Below are 17,955 nucleotides of genomic sequence, written 5' to 3'. Positions count from 1 at the left end.
AAATACTTTTTTTCCCTACATTTTTGGCTCCGTCCTCTTTGATCTTCTCTTCAAATGACAACAGTTTTATAATATCATTTTCTCTAGAAGGAATAGAAAGATAATCCAGTCCTACTCTAATATCATGATTCAATTTTTTCAGCTTCACAAACTTTTACTTATAAGACATATTTTCCACATCGATGTCAAATTCAGTAGGAAACCACTATAAAATATCTTTCATTTATGGGTTGTTATAGGCATACATACTCATTACTTGTGATACCATTACAGGTTTGTGGTATATAAACATAAGCATTCTGGTACATTCTCTTTTGTTTGACTCTCACTGGAAAAGAAAAAAGTGCATGGCACAGTTATTATTTTCAGTGTTGCATTATCAAATAAATTCCCTCTGAGAGAACCCAGTCTTGCCTGATGAATGAAAGACTTCTCCACAGACTAGCACATGTACCTTGTTTCCTCTCTACTATCTGTGTAGCAAAACCATTTCTGCCCTGATACCTCTATGTTGCAATGTCTGGTTGAGTTGCCACCGCCGAAGGTAGCATTCCTGAAAGCTATTCTTACATGTGGACAGCTAATCCTCACTTAACTGTGCATGAAAGTGACCTCAAGCCACATAAATATAGCTCATATAAATAGCGCCCCCCAACACACACACAATTTCCCTTAAGTCAGACCCCACACGTGTCTGTGGTCACTCAAACAACTCTCAACATGAGGGGAGATAAGATGTAGTGGGAGTCTGAATGGAAAGAGACAGTTGTAGTTAAAATATCTTCCTTTTGAAAATTTTACAAAAACATATAACCATTTGAACACATGGCTAAGCCCTCTCCCAGGCCCTGGGAGTGGAACCTGTGTACCCAAAGAACTCCGAATTTTAAGCTTTGATAGTTGTGCAGTAAATCCACTTCATTGTGACATAGTCCATGTGATGGGATGCTCTCTGCATATGTTCACTCTCTGTGACCTTGGGGTCTCTATTTGAAATTTAGGCATCCATTAATGTTGAACTCCAAGTGGAGAGTATAAGATCAATCTGTCTGTAAGAGCTGGGGAATGGTGGCTGTGGAGCAGAGATTTCTGTAGTTGAATGAGGTGGCTAAGTGCTCTACATCTCCCAAGTGTATGATGTTGGTGCCGGGTGCTGAGAAGACAAACAATATGAAGTATTGTTCTTGCTCTCAGGCAGCTCTGATATGTCTGGAGGCAGAAGACATCCCTGAAACTATGAAAACTATTATTAAGTATCGCAGAAGTGACAGGTTAGTGCTGGAGAAGGAAGTTGGGAGAATGGGCTCAATCACAAATGAAATCTCAGAGAAGGCTGGGTTTGAGGTGAGTTTCTAAGGCAGGCAGGACACATCTAAAAGTGGAAGGTGGACACGGCGCAAACAATGAATGGATGGTTGCTCTTTGATCAGCACTCATCGGGTAGTGATCAGAGGCTCTGAGCTCAGCACAAGGTGAGGCGTGGGAAAAAACAGAAGCTATGAAATCCAAAGCACGAGGCATCTCCCAGGAAAACTTTAGGAGTGAGATTGACATCGTGAGCAAAATGCCTTTCTTTCCACACAATGAAAACTCTGGGTGTAATTTGGCAGACTGTTTTAAAGAGCTGGATGAAAGAAGCAATCATAGTTCTATCATACGCTCCCTGTGTAATTAGGGTTGAGACAGACCTAAGGGTTAGAATGAGATATATCCTTCCTTACAAGTGAGGCTGCTGCTTGTGTTATTACAAGAGGTTATAAGGAAACTTTTGGTAATGGGAAGTGGAAAATAAGTTTCTGGGAGGTGAGTGTGATATGTGACTAAAATATTACAGCTTAGGAGATTCTGCATTATGATTCTATGGGCCATGTATTGAAAGGGATGCCTTAGGGTCTGGAGAGAATGCTGTGGGCAGGGAGGCTGAGGTCGCATGTCTGAGACACCAGCCACTTGGCAATAAGATATAACCACTCTGTGTTGACTCTTCACCTCAATCTGGAGTGAAGCTATTGAGCTATCTGTGATTCGCCCACATGTATAAATCCAAATCTGACAAATGACCCAAGGAAAGATTTTTTAAAAAGTACATGTGTTTAATTAGTTACCTTTTTTTCTCGAACATATTCTATTTTCCTCCAGCCTTCCCTGGATTGTGAGTTTGTGAAGGCAGGCCTTGTTCATCATCGTAATCTTAGTGCTTAGCATAACCCAGCATTTGGAAGGCACTCAACAGATGCTCATTGGTAAATGTATATACTTAAATGATGTGGAAGCACTCACCATCTTAGGTGATAGGTGTAAAAATTATTACATTGGTAATACTTATTTTTCTTATTTATGTAGTGAATTCTAATGTAGTTAATAAAGTTTTCTTCCAATAGGATATAAGGCACTAGATAGAGAAATTATAGGAGAATTAACTGGGCTAATAGTCATCTACTTATTGGTACTGTTTAAATTACTTAGGTTGGCTTCTTTGTCCCATGAATACGAATTTGCTGATAAATAGAAAAAGGCAAAAAGTTGAGAAACGTAATTGGTAATAAATACACTTAAAAGTTTTGAACATTTTTCTTGGAATGAAAACACCTTTTGCTTCACGTAAAAAAGACATTTCATGTTGTGTCTGCATATGTCCTTGTTTTGACCATCTGCAGATATACGCCACCGAAGCAGATGGGAGCATCATCACCGAAAGAACCCAAACACCTCCCTTCTTGCCTGCTGAACAAAGCTAATTTTGCGGTTGTACCTAACTTTTAATTCAAATGCCTCTCTTCTGTCATTATTATGGTTTTAAAATGAAACATTGTAGGAATGAATAACACTGAGAAAGTGACGCTACTTTATGATTCCGACTGTTACATAGTCTAAAATAATCAAAGTTATTTATACATAGTAAAATGTTTCATATCCATAATCAATCTGCTGTTCTCTCTGTTTAGTATTATGGATTATTTAGCCAAACCATCTCAATTGTTTATTTTACTTATAAGTTTCTTTTCATAAATGGAGGATGCGATACGCATGTTTAAAAATATAATTTCACTCTGAAATTTTATTAGGTAGTGCTGTAAGATATATTTTGGTGAAAGGCTACTGTGAGGAAGAGGTTAATATGAAATTTAATAAGATAGGAAAAATAAATAATTTAAAGTGGATTTGAATTTATAACAACTTTTGAGTTAACTGTATTTAATAGATGGTTTTATTTCAATCGCATAAGTCAGACAAAAACATTATTATGTCATATAAAACATTTCAGTTTTGACATTTTGAACCGAAAGCACAGAAAAAGATCTGATGATGATTGTCCGGTCAAATTCATATTGATGTAGATGATTTTCTTTTATTTTTCATGTATTCATTTTAGCAACATTTTGGACTGTTCAGATAGTCTGAGAGTCTCAGTCTTTGAGAAATGCCCTGGTATTATGCATCCACCTAGGGCAAATGGCTGTGCAAGAGATTATGTGACAGTGAGGTGCTTAGCCCGTATGTGGGGCTTTTGACTTCCTCTGCTGGGTATTTTTTCATCTCTCCTGAATTCAGCTAAAACCTATGAAGGAAATCATTCTACGGAGATTCTACTTAGAAACGTTAACAAAATCACGGTATCAAATTCCCTTTAGAATCTCGGCATTTGAACATTTTCTGTGACCAAATGTATTCTTATGCTTTATCTTCGAAGAAACCCAATTCCTTCTTTCTGCAGCTTCTAACAATGCAGCCATCTGGCCATGCGGAGTTGATAAGATCTCTTAATTTGATGGTATTAAAATTCTGGCCCCCCAATCTTTCAAAGAAAAAATTGCCTCCTTTCTTCCCCCAACCAAAAGACTTCTGCTAGATTCAGAACCCGGGACCAAAATTATCTCTTGAAGAATATAGCATTTTTCCTGATTAGTACTTTAGGCTGATGATAGCTGAAATGGCAATTTATACATCAGTGTTGTCATGCCATGGTGCCGTCAGATATTCTGGAACACACTGGACTGTTGGAATGATACTGCATTTGTATCTAGTTATTACTGATCTGAAATGATTGCAACAATCACACAAAATGAAATCTAAAGTTTGATTTACACTCGAGAATGTCAAACCCCTTGGCCTTTTTTATTGTCAGTGTTAAAAAAAACTTTGAAGTATCGTTTTGTGGGTAGCTATTCAAGCAGTTTGTGACAAGAGACACAATAAAAGGTATAGAAATTTCTAAATAATGGCAGTTATTTTAGCTAACCATGCATCAAGGCCATTTTAATACTAACTCCCCCCTCCCCCAAAAAGTCATACAAAATGTGTTTTTGGTGACTGATTTAACATAATGTTTTGTAAAATTCATTCATGTCATAGTGTGTAAAAATAGTCCATTTGTTTTTATTGCTGAATAGTATTCCATTGTATGTCTGTAGCATATTTTATTTATACATATATTAGTTTATAAATATTTGAGTTGTTTTCAAGGAAATATTTTTTTTTTCAAAATCTTCCCTGGTGACTGAGGATTTGGGAGTCACAAGATAAGATGACTTTTTTACTATAATTTTATCATCACTCTTTTCCTTGGTGATGACAGCTTTCTCTTGTCATCTCCTGTCATCTCCTCTTACTGAAAGGGGTGGTCTTAAGAAAATATAATGTCCAAGAATGCTGGAGGCAGAGATGAGTCAAATTTCCCCTGGATGAGGATTTACCTGGAAGTTTTACCTCATTTGTATATTAAATTGAAAGGAAAAAGAATACGATAGACTTAACTTCCTTGCTTTTTCCTTCAAAAAGGCTATTTAGATTACTAATACACAAAGAGCTGAGATAAACTTCTGAGTTTCAGGAGTCAAGCCCTGGGATAGTGCAGGCGAAGAAGAGTCGTGTTGATCAAATATCTAGTAGACAAATTATTACAGACATCAAGGATCTTCTATTCGGTAGCAAACCTTTGGTTTCTTTTTGAATCAAGATGATTTCTCAACTCCCCACTTTGCCTCCTGTAATTAAGCCAAGTTTCAGAGAGCCAAAGCAATCGCTAGCAAGTTTAATAGGGGAAATTTTTTTCTCTTGGGTATATGGAGCACGTATCAAGTGCAAGGAATAGTCAGAGAATTCGTGTCTTCTGACAGATGAGCAGACCTCAGGAGATGGTAAATGAGATGATCTGTTTGCTAACCCTAAAACACTCATGTCTAAAACATGAAATTAAATATGATGGTTTTGTACATCACAGCCTTCAAAATTCGTTGTATTCAAACTGTTCTTTTTTTAAAAAAAAAAAAAGCTCTTACTACTCTCTTGGATGTTTTCAGTTCAAAACTTAAACTCCATTTAATTTGAATAAGCATGTTCTAGAGAAAGACGCAGGGAATAGGGTTATTTCTGAGTCATGGAAGCAAGGAATAACTCAGATCCCCCAAATCTATGAACAACCATGATGAAAGAACTAAAAACAAAGAACCAGAGAAGTTAGTAGGCCATGTAGAAAACAAACAAACAAATACCTAATTTTCAAATCTTTAAACATAATCTTATGTTTTCCACATAATGGACACAGTCATTGTTCAGAATGTTTAAATTCTATAATAACAGTGGAGAAAATTCCAGACACATGACTTATCCATTTTGATTCTTCAGCGGGCCCTTGGGAGAGTGCGCTCTCACTTATATGTCTGGAACATTCTCTCATCTTTGAAGCACAATAGTGCAGAAGTGAAAGAAGTTTGTACTTTGCCTACAAGAAAAGCTTAGCTTCAAACCCTTGCTCTCTCTCTCACTAGTTTCTAGTCTTGAAAAACCACAGAAAAAAGGGATGATAATAAAATACTTATTTTGTAGAATTATATGAAGTTTAAATGAAATATAAAGTAAAAACATCAGAGAAAGTTGAATGACATTCTATAACCTGAGTTGTAGTCTATAAGGGTGAACTATTTGAAATTGCTGCTCTTAAATTTTTTTTCATACGAAAGTGACAATTTGATAAGGTTCAATCTAAATAATTTGAAATAGAATATTTATAATCAACAGCTATTTTTGAGACTGTAAAGCAATTAAAATTTGGCTCTTTGCATGATGCTAGTTTCTCTGCTACCCAAATCTTATTTACTTGGCATAAATATCTGTTTCCATTTAATTATGCAAACATTATTTACTGACACAAAACATTAAATTCTTTTTTTCTAAACCTTTATTACTTATGTTTGGAGCCTAATATGTGTAGGTACAGAGTGCTACCTTGCTTTTCAGAACTATAAAACATTTAATTAAGAAATGCCTTGCTTCTTATTCCCGGAAGTGTTATGACTTAACTCATCTAAACGCTCACTACTATTATGAGTACTGACTGTTATCACATGTCATAAAACCAGTGGATGATTGAAACAGACATGAAATAGAGAACTAACTACATAGACGGAAGTAAAAAAAAAAAAAAACCACTACAATTTAAAACAGGAAGGTAGACATGTTGAAAACATCAACTACTATTTAATCATTATCATTTAAGTTCCTAAATATGAATAGTGCCATTTGAGAGAACGTACAGACCTGGAGACAACAGAACCTCTATTATTAGAAAAAAAGATCTTGAGTCTAAATGAGTAAACACTACCTTTTACATGTACAGATCAACTACTTGAATTCAATGTATATTTTCAATTTCTCAATAGTGTATGAAAGTATATTTCAGTTAGTTTTCTTTTAAACATTTTTTAAAAAACTGTTTTTAATGCATTAATGTTGAAAAGTTAATCAGTTAGTTGACAAAAATCTTCCTCCAGGTATGATGAGACAATTCTGTTTTAATGATGGCATAGGACAAAAATGCTATAATTTCCTAAATTAAATAGAAATATTGCAAGTTTTTGAAATTTGTAGAACTTTGTGTTTTAATTCTCCCACTAAGCTTCCACTAAAGATTACTTCTAATTTTCACCTGTAAACTAATAAATTAAAGGAAATCTCCAGCGGTTACCTTCTTAAAGTCATATATGTTTGCAGAAAGAAAATGTAAAAACTGTAGAAATTCATGTTTATACTCTGGGTAGTTCAATGATTCTAGAGTAGATGAAAAGCCATTTAAACACAAAAGTATTAGATATAAATGACAGCGAGTCCAATTTTAAAATGCAAATAATTCACTTAACTAGACATCTAACTAGTCTCTCTCATATTTTTGACAGCCAAACTCGGAAATAACTCTAAATGTTACCTCTCCAGGATGCTTCAGGTCCACCTGAGCAGACACTTTGTGCCTCTTTAAGAGTTAATAGTAAAGCAATGCTGCGGTTTTGTAAGTATAGGTAAAATTTCTGAAAAACAAAAACTCAGCAGCAGCTACCAAACACACGCATCCGGGGTGACGCTATAGAGGGCAGTGGAGTGATTCCTTAGAGAATTCAGTCCTTAAACCAAGCCGCTAAAGGGAAAAAGCTACTTTTCCTTCTTTTGAATGGAACTATCTAGCCTAACTATCCACACTGATGAAAGGCATAGAAAAGGGATTGTCAGTTCCATTTCATTGGGTCTCAAAGAAACAATCTATTTGGCCTGTTCTAGTTTTACATATGAAGGTATTAGCTTCAGGCAGGTATTCAAATTATTGTCCCTAGTGCTTGATTTCCTAGGGCCCTTCAGAGACTCATTAATTTAAAATGTTCCAACGGACTGGCATGTGCTTAGAAGTAACTTGCTTTTTAAGTGTCTTTCAAACTACGCCCTCCTCCAGCGTTCTCTGTTTTTACATGCTTTTTTGAAGTTCAAAACTTATGAGTTGTTTCATTCATTCCTTGGGAAAAAATATTCAAGTGCCCGTGAGAGAAATAACTGAAATCACAACGGCGAGGGAGAGTCCCTGCTCTTTAGTGATTGTGTGACAAAGGACATTGAACTGACAAAGGAGGAGAGAGGCTTCCTGAGGAAGTGAACTTTGAATGAAGATCTGCAGGTGTTAGAGGTGGGTGGGGGGAATGGCTGGAGGGTGAGTGGGAGGCAGTAAGGTAGGGGAGGATTCCTGGTGGGCGATAAGTGACATTTGCCAAAGTTTTATAACAGGAGGGGGCATAGTGCATTTAAGAAATTGAAAGGAAGACTGGTCAGTGGATGTTGAAGTCAGAGGGATGAGAAGGTTTCATATCATGCTGGACTTTAGAGGAAATTTTAAAAACTTAATCTCTTTCATTAATGCAATGGAAAACTAGTGGAGAGTAAGACCCTCAAATGAGGGAAGGAAGATTGACATAATCATGTGTTGTCGCCACCTTGGGCAGCTATAATGAAAACCATAAACTGGTGGCTTATAAACAACAGAAATTTATTTCCCACTTCTGGAGGCTGGGAGTCCAAGGTCAGGGAGTAAGACAGTCAGGTTCTCGTAAGAAGCCTCCTCCAGATTGACCTTGTATTTTCACATAGCGGAGAACAGAGCAGAAGGAGCCAGCTCTCCCATGACTCTTTCTTATAAGAACCCCAATGCCATTCGTGGGGGTTTTATTGTAATGACTTCATCTAATTCTGATTACCTTCCAAAGATCTCACCTCCTCATTCCATCGCGCTGGGTACTCTGTATACTTTTCACTGATGCCGGGTTGTGAAATTGATTTTTTAGTGGCATAACAACCGAAGGGTTTTCATCAAATTATACTTCGAGAAGAGATTGTGTTTTTTTATGCTCCTGGTGTTCACGCATGGAACGCCTGCAGGATTGGACCTAGGCGCTCTGATGATTGTGCAGCATGAAATGCACTGCTCCTGTCCAGGGTTTCTGTTTCCCTTTATGGTGAAGAAAATGAGTTGTCAGGGAAAATGTTAATTAAACATCTACAGAGCTTCAACACTTTGATACTTATACCTAAATTAATTGGAAAGCGTTACAAGGCAATTTATAGGCTTTCAGTAGAAACCGTCAGAACTAGGATGGTAGCAGACACTTTCATAACGCGTTGTCTGGACCAGACATTCGGCCCTCACAACAATTCTACAAAGAAGATTCTACTCTGATCCCCAAAATGCATGTGAGGAATCTGAGGTGCAGTAAAGTGAGGTAGCTTGTGCCGAGTCACAGAGCTACTGTGTGATACTCAGGATCATTCCCAGTCTGTCTTAGGGGTCTGTGCCATGCTATGCTGTCTCTTTAGCATAGCACTTATTACATGTTATATAATATGCTATGTTACATGTCACATAACTGTCTATATTACATATGTTATCTATTTGATGCTATGCTGTTTTTAAAAGATGGTGGATTGGATAGATGGTCAGGGGTTTACTATGATTAGGAATTGGATTAATTTTCAACCTTCCATTCTAGCAGTTAAAGATTTTTTTTTTTTTTTGTAAACCACAGCTTAGTGATAAAAATGAGATATTTACTTCCAGGACTTCAACATATTTACAAACGAATCCATGTTTTTTGAAGAGTCTCTCCAAAAGACACCTAGTGTTGGGCTCAATAGGTAGTTTGGACAAAGCCATGAAGAGCCAGAGGTAGGAGACGAGATGGGTGGCAGGGCTTGAGCAAGGAGCTCCCCAGAGAGACGGCAAAGAGTGGGGATTACCTTGTAAAGTCGCCAAGATCTCAGGAAGTGCTCTGAGTTTGGCGGGTGACTGAGAAAGGACCACAGGCAGAGGAGACAGTATTACCAAGACCAGCCCATGAGAGGAGAAAGCAGTGGCCTCGTCTCCTAGAGTAGAGAATGGGTTAAAGCTGGTGATAAAGGCTCCATGAGTCACACTGGATTTGGGGCCAACTGAGGATAATCTTTATAGCACCATCAAATTTGCCACTTTCATGTGTGTGCTTCAAATATTATTTTCTTTGTGTCAAACTTTCTCCATGACAACATAATAATAGGAACAATAACAGTGGGCATGATAGACTACTGTTTGTAGGTACATATGGATAGCATGATCAGGAATGAGAACTTCAGTCACCTATTTTATTTTTAGTAGTCTTACTATTATTATTACTAGTTGGACTCCCAATTTTACCTATGACCTAATAAATAAGAGTGTACGATATGTGATTCAAACAAGGATTTTTGCTTGGTAATAGCTGTCCTATTTGGGCTGAGGTAGTTATACTCTGAATGTCCAGCAAATGAATTTTCTTGGAAAATAGCATGAGCTGTGGCCACTACAAAAAAAGAAAAAAGAAAGAAAAGAAGAAGAAAAAAAAAAAACGCTTTTCCTTGAAAAACTAACGGATCCCACAGGGACCAAATCTAGACTTCAGCCTTTTTGGCCCTGATGCAATGGACATCACCCAGTTTCTTTCAGAGGTTACAAACTGGCACTTTCAGCCCAAAATGAGCCAATACCCAATCTGAAATAGTTCATGTTTTAAATGAAATTAAGGTAATATTAGACAATTGGGTAATTTCTCAATAGAAAATTGGATTTCTAGGCATTTTTTAAAAAGTAAAAACTGGGACAATGAGCTTGCATTTCTGTATGATAATAATTCCCCAGGCCCTGTTAAGTGTGGTGTGTGCGCCTCTGTACCCCACAAACTCCACCACTTCCTACTGTATCTTGGACTCTAAGGTTTAATGGCAAACATCCTTCATCATAGTTGATTGCATGAGAATTTTTTTAATAGTAGAGAAATATGTCTATGTACACAGATCTGCATTAAAAATAGGAAAATAAAAAATGCCAAGACAGATTTTTAAGAAAAATGGTAGAGAGCTCATTTCTTTGTGTGTACTATATCAACATGTTTATCAGGCAACGTGCATTTGTACTCAAAAGAAACAAAACAAAATCATAAAATAGTATTATGAAACAATTCATCAGAAAAGACGACACAGGTATAAAGACGCATGATGAAACAATCGGTGATCTATTTAAAAAAATTTGTTTTGGATGTGAGTAAAATAAGTGATGATTCTATGAAATTAGTTATGCTTTAGGGAAAATAACTTATCTGGGCAATTGCTCTTTACAGATGACAGATTTATTAAATAAAGTATATTGAATGCAGCAGAAATCATGTGTTCTGAGCAGAAACAAGCTTTGCAAACAAAATTCTAGCTGGAAAAAATGGTGCTTGGCGTGTTGAGCTACTGCCAAGATTTTACTATATAATTTACATGAAACGATTATCTGTGACATCAGCTGAAAGCATAGATTGATAGCTACCTGATATCTATGTATTTATCATCTTATCATTTATCATCTATCATCTCTCTCTACATCTATCATCTATGTATCTATCTATCTATCTATCTATCTATCTATCTATCTATCTATCACCTACCTACCTATCTATGTACCACCCAGCCAGTTGTATTTGTACTTAGTATTGCTAATGATTTTGATTTAATTTTTAGATATAGTGCTCCTGATGACATAATATCAGGAAACAAACTACACTGTTTATTGAGAGAGGTTAAATAATTTGTTGCAGACTGGTTAAAATTTGTAAGAGATTGTGTTGTTGCCGTGGTTGGTGTTATAGACACCATGAAACTAATGTACATGGTGGTAACATTTTCAAAAATGTAGAATTTTAGTTTATATAACACATTATAAACTAGTGTTCATTTTGATTAAAAACTTAAAACTAGACAATTGTTATGAACATAGCAATTAACTCCATGAACTCAGTAGGCTCCTATAGCTTGAGTCAAGGCTGGGAGAACTGGGTGTGAAGTACCACACAGTTTTGGTGGCTTCCGTATGACAAAGTGCTGTGGAGAGTTTTTTTTTTTAGGCAGAGGCAACCCATGGTTGACCTCACAGATTGCAAGGACCTTGTCAGCTTACAATCCCTTATTTTTTATTTTTTATGCCTACAGCACCTGGTCTTCCTAGGTGGTCTCCCATCCAAATACTAACCAGGCCCGACCCTGCTTAGCTTCTGAGATCAGACGGGATCGGGCTTGTTCTGGGCGGCGTGGCCAGAGACACGGGGAGTTTTAAGTGTTGGAAGACATCGACCTGTGCAGGCATTTGTGATTGCATTAAAGACCTGGCACTGTTAGTTGCCCACACCACTCATCTAAGCACTGCGCAGTTATCGGAACGTGTGACTTCACTGTGCCAGTCATCCTGAAATGATGTGTCTGGAGATGTCCTTTGGGAAAGCACAACCTGGTCCATTTTAATATGCTAAAATCAGTTTCTTAAATAAAAACTAACCACATTCCTCACACTATGGTTTTCAAGGCCGATGTTTAAAAAGATTTCCTTGGTTGATATTAAATTGCAAGTAAAATTAATTGACATTCCTCAATTTCTTTCTCTTAATATTTCAAGTATGAAAGAGGAGCTACCAATGGCAATTATTGAAATATAGAATCATAAGTACTAGATTCTAGTCTATGGCCATGCTACCCTGAACAAACCCGATCCTGTCTGATCTCAGAAGCTAAGAAGGGTCGAGCCTGGTTAGTACTTAGATGGGAGACCACCTAGGAAGACCAGGTACTGTAGGCGTAAAAAATAAAAAAAAAATAAGAGATTGTAAACTGACAAGGTTCCTGCAATCTGTGAGGTCAACCACGCGTGCCTCTCCTAAAAATAAATAAATAAATAAGTACTAGAATCTAAAAATGATGACATTGGGACACCAGAATTCCATAAGTCTCCCAGACATAACTAACTTAAATATAAGAAGCATAAGTCTATCCGGGCTTGCTAATATTTGCTTTTGGAAATAGCACTTTTCCATTATGGAAAGTAATACAAATAAATATCACACCCAGCTGGAGGAATCATGGCTGAACTTGGTTTTGCACATTGTAAATTGAAATATAAAACTTGCTATTGACATCTTGTGTACAAGACAAGGTTTCAGATCAAATTCTTATAATTTACAATCTACAGATTTCATGATGGGATGTTTCTATTTTTAGAACATATTTTTTTTACTTTAAAGTGTTATTTTCAGTATTAGTCTTGTTCAAAGTATGCTAAATATTTTTATCTCCATTCTGTAAAAATCAATGGCAAATGTTTATACTTCTGGCAGATGCTGGCTTTACTCCTGATGTGTGTCACTCAATTCCATTACCTGCCTCATGAGTATGTAGAACAAGAATGCATGAGGGACCAGTGCAGAACTCTTTAAAAATGCTGACATAGGGGCAGAGTCAGAGAACTGACAAAGACATGAATAGCCAGAGAAATAGGCAGAAAACCAGAAAAGTGTCAGGCTGAGGAACACGAGGAGAGACACTGTTGGGAGATGCAATCTGCTGTGAGCCTGAGCACCCTTGTATGTTTTTTGCTAAGGACGCCAACAATACAAGGTCCGGGCTGCTCACTAAAAATGGAGCTATTCTTAAAATTGTACAATGAAAGAAAACTGAGTAAAAAAACCTCAGTATCCAGCTAACGCAGTTTACAAAACAAAATTATAGACAAAGTGCAATACAGGGAGCTAGAAATCTGGGACAACAGAGGTACTTTATTTCACATGCTCTTTTAAAATCATCTTGGCTTAGTGATTGATAGGTCGTCCTGGCGGCTGCACCAGCCAACCATCAGACAGTCCATCAGTCACCCAACGGGGCAGATAGACAGACAGATGGTCATAGAGAAACACTGTCATTCAGTCACCCACACTCTGTTTACAACTGTGAGTGAATTTGATTCCTCAGGTCTCCAGGCCTTCAAATGAGCATTTATGCTTTTCTCTGTTTGTTTGTTTGTTTGTTTGTTTTTTTATAATGGGAACAGGTAAGATTTCATTTGAAAAAAAGATTTCTGCCAAAGGCTCTGATGAAAGGCATATGCAGAGGCTGTCCATGAATTATTTACAAATTATTTACATGCATAGTCACTGAAATTTCAGAAAGTTATTAAATATATAAGAAGATGGAAATCTGCATTTCTCTTTGGCACTAAACTTTAAAAGTGTTAACTAAGGCAGGCTACGGTAGATTGCCACTAATATTTTGAGCACCTTAAAATTTTTTGTTCAGATATTCTTTAGTTAATTTTAGAAGATCTTTGTTATTATTTAGAGTTTCAAACATTTTCTTTCACTTTCTGGCATGTTAGGTTTTATCCCTTTGCATTTGAATATTATAAGTTTCAGTTTTGATGAAAATCAGTCACCAGGTAACATGAAGTAAGTGAATTCTGGTCTTAAAATCGTGTAACTCTGATAGTCCTTTTTTTCAGAGCTGCATTAAGATCTTTAATGTAAATATTAAACCTACTTGATGATTATATGTATTTGCTTTTGGTCATGTTTTTGTACCTACCTAGAATTCTCTTCCCTTCTCTTCTATCTTTTTTGTCCAATTAATATTTTTTCTGGTTTTCATGCTACAACTTAAAGGAAATTCACATCTTCTCAGGAATTTACTTTGGCTGTTTGGTTTTCCCCATCATCTTCTTTGACCAGAAGTAAGTCTTCCCTCCGCTGTGGTCCCACCTCCTTTGATTCATATCTTTGGTGTGAACATCACACTGAAGAACAGTTGAAAGAATCTGAACCTTCCCCCAGCTTCATGGAGCATCCGGTGGACGCAGATCATCTAGCTTTTTAAAATTTATTTAAAAAAATATTTTAATTTAGTCTTTACAGATAATATGGTCATTATAATAAGTGAAAGGAAAAATAATAAAAGATATGTAAAGGCAAAACTAATAAGCTCTACCCCTCCAATGCCCACACTAGTGTGGTAATAAATTTTAACAGAGTAATATATGTCCTTACACATCTTTCTCCAAATAAACACATATCTACATGTCTATAGATACAGATCTCTATACCTCTCTATTATCTCTTTTGTCTCTATTATCTATATCTATTATCTATCAATATGTATATGTACATATACATAAATATGAGGATTTTATTTGTTTTGCAGTAACAGAATTATAGTGTTATATATATAACACAACCATGCTTTTTCATTTGGACATCTATATGTCTTACGATATAAATTTTTCTAATTTTGCATACATACATTATTGTTTTCAAAAAATGGGATCATAATACATGTTGGGTTTTCCATCTTCAACATGAGAATATAATTTCTAGGGGATCAGGAAGGGAGGTTGAGAGGAAGTATAGTCTTTATTTTATTCTTTCTTCCCTAAATTTAATTGGCCTCCCTGTTTTCTCTGTCATTTCCATATAAAATCCCTGTTCCTTCCATATCTTGATCTTGTGATAAGAACTTGACAAATGACATATATATCTTTGTGTGTGTGTATACATATATATGGGGGATTTGGATCTTGCTTTATAAAAATGAGACCATCTTATACTCCTTTCTTTATATTTGACTTTTCTTCATTCAATGATAGTTTGCAAATCCCTGCAAGTGTAGTGATATAGTTCCAGAGCCTTCTTTACAATGACTGCATCTTTTTCCATGGGCTGACGTGGCATAATTTACCCAACCAGTCTCTCATCAATGGGAATCACTTTGCTTCCATGTTTATTGGTTGGTTTCTGTTCTTGCCACTGTGAAGAATGCCATATATAAATTCTCATTTTAGTTACTTATGGGTTCATTTCCAAAAGGGAGATTTCTAGGTCAAAGGGCAAATATATGATTTAAATTTTAACGAATGTTTTGGTTTCCTATCTAAATGGGTTAGAATGATTTAAATATCCATTGGCAATATGTAAGAGCATCCTTTTCCTTGCATATCCATGTCAGTAATATTATTGATATATGCAATGTACTGCGTAGTGTGCAGAAAGAATTAAAACATGGTGACATAAACAAAAGCCTGACCCTCCTGAGATCTTCACATGTATATACATGGCCTAGATTTTCAGCTGTGTCACAGCGCTCTCCCAATTAAACCAAAACGTCAACTATTACATAATTTCTGGTGCACTGTGAACCCTTCAGCCACCACGTGGTCACTCCACATTATCTGTTAAGAGATATATCTGCTGCCCTCAGTACCATGTGGACTAAAAGTTACATGCCTCAGCCCCCCGGAGTGATTTTGATAAATGCTACCTACTTTGGCAGCTACTCTTCTCATCATCTAAAAATCTTTTCTTAGAGAATCAAATTAGTGACATTGGATATGAAGTTAGCAGTCATAAAGTGCCATGAGATAGACCAAAGATGCATTCCCCGTGACCTGTGGATAATTTAGGAGACAACTGCTCTATGAAATATTAGAGAAAATGTTAAGATTTTTTTTTTTCTTTATAATCAAAGCAGGTTCAATGTTTAGCTTAAAAAAATTCACCATGCAAGCAGACAAGGACAAACTTCTGGAGATTAATCTCAACGTCAAAGTTTCCCAAATGAACAGCTATGACTTTAAGCCAAGCGATTGTCTGCAGTAAGGCAGTTTGTATTTTTTGCGAATTTGAAAAGAGGTGTTAGCAAAGCAAAAATTACTATTAAGTGTATACTGTGATTCAAAAGTGCATTTAAATCCAAAAATATTCTATAATGGATGTTAATTGATATAATCTCAGGTCTATAATCTGTACTCTATATTAATACTCATGAGAAAATTAATCTGGAATTATTCGAAGTCTTCAGAAGTATCCCTCTGATAGTATATGACTTTGCCTTCATTTTATTTGAGCCCGTCTGCCTTTTTTCTCTCCTTCCTTCCTCCCTTTCTTCTCTCCTTTTGTTCCCTTCCTTCTTCCTTTCTTCTCTTTCTTTCCCTTTTCTCCCTCTCCCCCCATATCTCTCAATATGTATTCCTGCCAATCAAATTTCTGTTCAACATATGGTAACCAGTGTTATCAAAGGAAAACAAGGTGATTCTATTGCAAAGCCAAGAAAATTTTGGCTCTAAGATGGCAGAAACTGTCTCTCTCAGTCACCATTGTATTTCCAGGGACTAGTACAATGACTATTCGGGTAGGCTGAACATAATTTTAGAAGCAAATTTAAATGATAGAATATCATCACAAAATTGAATCTCAAAGACAAAAAGGTTTTTATAATGCCTACATTTTCTCTCTTTGTGCCACAAATGCAGCAGCCTTTTAGCACTTTGTCTTTTGGTGACCACAGTGTCTGTTTTCAACATTAATGATGAATGAGTTAGGGCTCAGGAGTATGTATATGTACACGCCCTTGCTAACTTACTTTCTAAACTCCGAGGCCCAGAAACAGAGACATGCATCTTCTGATCGCACCCTCTTAGAATCACCGAGGACGTGCTTCTGTTTTCTGAAGAGCTGACGAGCGTTGGATCCTCTCTCTAAATTGCAAACCACACATCAGCTATTTCTTAAGGACCACCACCATGGCTTTTGTGATCTCTGATAGGATGTGATTACCAGGCTACAGAAAAATGGGATGGCAAATTAGGGTTTACAGGACTAAAAGTGCTGTTAGTAATTACAGCTTTGAAAAAAACAAAAGCTAGATTTGTCCCAGAAAATACGGTCTTACCCACCCCACCCCACCCGATGCTAGATCTTTAGAGAGAAAAGAAAAGGCAATATATCTGTCTCATTGTCAGATGTAAGTCTGAAAAAATGTTATGAAACATGTAATTTCTTAGAACACTTGGAGTAGTCAAATTAAAAGAAGCTTAAGAGTTAAAGCTCAAAAGGGCTTTACTACAGTGAAACAAGAATAGGAGAGTTTGTGGAAAATTGTTATGGAAAGGTCATTTTGATAAAAATTTCAAACAAATCATGGTTTTAAGTAATGAAAAGCAGACATCAACCAATTAAAGTCTTGATACTGGAGAGCAAAGTCCTTTGAACACTTAATACAAAAAAGACCTGAGAGATTCCTCAGATAAAAGAGAAATAGTTTTGTTTTTATCTATTCTAAACCAGTAAGGTGGAGAAGCAGATTTATCTTTCAAAGTGTTAGCTATTTGCTCTAGGACAGAAGTTGGCAAACATTTTCTGTAAAGGGCCACATTCTGTAAATATTTTAGGTAAGCAAGCCATAAAGTCTTTGCTGCATTTAGTCGACTCATCGACGCTTCTTTGGTGGTGGTGGGGGACGAGGGGGAGAGTGAAGGAGCAGCTGTACACAATATGTACATGAATT

The 17,955-nt window shown here is 36.4% G+C and overlaps 1 protein-coding gene and 2 pseudogenes across 6 annotated transcripts in view; 1 reads left to right on the top strand and 2 right to left on the bottom strand.

Moving 5' to 3' along the window:
• The window catches only part of SPHKAP (SPHK1 interactor, AKAP domain containing), a 120,150-nt gene that overhangs the window by 34,667 nt on the left and 67,528 nt on the right, over positions 1 to 17,955 (bottom strand). The window lies entirely within an intron of this gene.
• LOC120597293 (uncharacterized) lies at positions 11,782 to 11,900 on the bottom strand (annotated as a pseudogene).
• Positions 12,312 to 12,430, top strand: LOC120597350 (uncharacterized; annotated as a pseudogene).

This window comes from Pteropus medius, unplaced genomic scaffold, assembly GCF_902729225.1.
Source record: "Pteropus medius unplaced genomic scaffold, Ma_sr-lr_union100, whole genome shotgun sequence".
Lineage (NCBI taxonomy): Eukaryota > Metazoa > Chordata > Mammalia > Chiroptera > Pteropodidae > Pteropus > Pteropus medius.
Note: the sequence above shows the minus strand (reverse complement) of the source record. Positions and strands in the feature narration are given on the sequence as shown.